This window comes from Galeopterus variegatus, unplaced genomic scaffold (assembly GCF_000696425.1).
Source record: "Galeopterus variegatus unplaced genomic scaffold, G_variegatus-3.0.2 Scaffold1167, whole genome shotgun sequence".
NCBI classification, from domain to species: domain Eukaryota; kingdom Metazoa; phylum Chordata; class Mammalia; order Dermoptera; family Cynocephalidae; genus Galeopterus; species Galeopterus variegatus.
This window is the reverse complement of record NW_007727278.1, coordinates 510,513-512,718: the sequence shown is the minus strand read 5'-3', so window position 1 is coordinate 512,718 and position 2,206 is coordinate 510,513.

The following is a 2,206-nucleotide window of genomic DNA, read 5'->3' as shown; positions in this document are numbered from 1 at the left end:
GATGTGAAAGAATACAACAAAATCTAGCCTTTAACATTATAGCACCCACAATAATATGAGTATCCTTAAATCTATCAATTAAATTTAACTCATTGTCAGTAACCCTTCCAAAAAGAAAGAAAGAAAGAAAGAAAGTAAGAGAGAGAGAGAGAGAGAGAGAGAGAGAGAGAGAGAGAGAGAGAGAGAAAGAAAGAAAGAAAGAAAGAAAGAAAGAAAGAGAGAGAGAGAGAGAGAGAGAGAGAGAGAGAGAGAGAGAGAGAGAGAGAGAGAGAGAGAGAGAGAGAGAGAGAGAGAGAGAGAGAGAAAGAAAGAAAGAAAGAAAGAAAGAAAGAAAGAAAGAAAGAAAGAAAGAAAAAGAAAACCAGACCCATGGGGTCCATGAGGTTTTGCTGAATTCCTAAAATCATTTAAGAAAGAAATCAAACCAAGTCTACACAAACTCTTCCAGAAAATAGAAGAGGAGGAAATAATTCCTAATTCAAAATGCTATCAGATCAGCATTACCCTGCTATCAACACCAGGTAAGCACATTTCAGGAAAAGGAAACCTCAGACCAATACCCATCTTGAACATAGATACGAAGTCCTTCACAAAACATTAGCAAATCAAATTCATCAGTATAAACTAATAATATATCATGACCAAGCATGGTTTATCCCACAATGCAATGTCATTTTAACATTTGAAAACTAATCCATGTAATTTGCCATATTTTCACATTAATGAAAGGAAGCAGACACAAGACTCCATGGTGTATGATTCCAAAACCTTAGTAGCAAAAAGCAGATCAGTGACTGTCTGGGCCTGGGGTAGAAGGAGTGGATTTGGATTTTTGTTTTGTTTTGTTTGTTTTTGGCTACTGGCCAGTACTGACCTTGGTATTTCAAGGTAGCGTTCTAACCAATTGAACTAGCTGGCCAGCCCTGGATGAAAGGGATTGACTCAAAGGGCATGAGGAAATGTTAAACATTTCTTGAGAGTAGAAGTAGTTATGTAACATTTGTCAGAATTTGTGAAACTGGGGCCAGCCCGGTGGCGCACTGGAGAGTGCGCCACTTGGGAACGCGGTGGCGCTCCTGCTGAGGGTTCAGATCCCATGTGGAGACCGGTTCCTGCTCACTGGCTGAGAGCGGTGCGGGTGCAACACCGAGGGTTGCGATCCCGTTGCTGGTCCCCGGTACAGGCGCGACACCGAGGGTTGCAATCCCGTTACCCGTCAGTAAAAAAAGACAAAAAGGAAAAAAAAAAGAATTTGTGAAACTGTATACATAAAATGGGTGATTTTCATTGAATGTAAATTATTTTCAATAAAGCTGATAAAAAAAATGTTTTGGTCCAAATAAGCAAATGCCCTTAGGGCAAAAGCAAATTCCATAACCCTCTTATTTCCCTAGGTCCCCTCTTTCCCTTCCTTTTTTAGCCTTGTAATACCTTAGTATTATGTCAGCTCTGAATGGTTGGTCCAAATGCCCTAAGCTGCCGCTACCAGAAATGGGGGTCAGTAATTGACTTTTCCTCAATGGGGTGTGTCCAAGAGAAGATTCCAGGCTCCTCAGCAGAGCAGCGTGAGGAGTGAGGCAGGCGCTGGTTGAGAGGGTGGGGGGTTCGCTCCTTCCTTTACTTCTTTTTTCACACAAGGAGTTTCAATTCAGAAGCACTTATTCATTTATCTGTGATGATAAATATGTCAAGAACTGAATTCAGGAGTCAAAAGACAAGAAGTTTAGAACTAGCTCTATGTGAGATCAAAGAAGTGAACAAGTTGCTTAACCTCTCTTGGTTTCAATATCATCCTTCATAAAATGAGGATCAGTAATTCCTAAAGCGCTTCCAATAAAATATGATTCCTTACCCTCCAGAGGAAAAAGTACACAACTACCACTCTTCTCCCATTCTGTTGCTGAAAACTATTCACTGCTTCTACTTATAACTTCAAAAATCTTGCTTGTAATATTTTAGTGCTCAATTACATTCACTTTAGTAGATTTAAAATACAATAACACCTCATCCATCCAGCACTCACTTCTTTTGATTTATTAATTTTCCAGAATATAATCAAGGGTCAGGAAGCAAGCTTTGAAGCAAGGAGAAGGTAAGGACTTCTGAGCAGTGTACTTACCAGTCTGAGCATTTTCCTAAAAGGAAAAACCAGTAGGGCTTACTTAGGGTTAATTTGTTGAGTATTTTACATCCAAACCTAATAAGA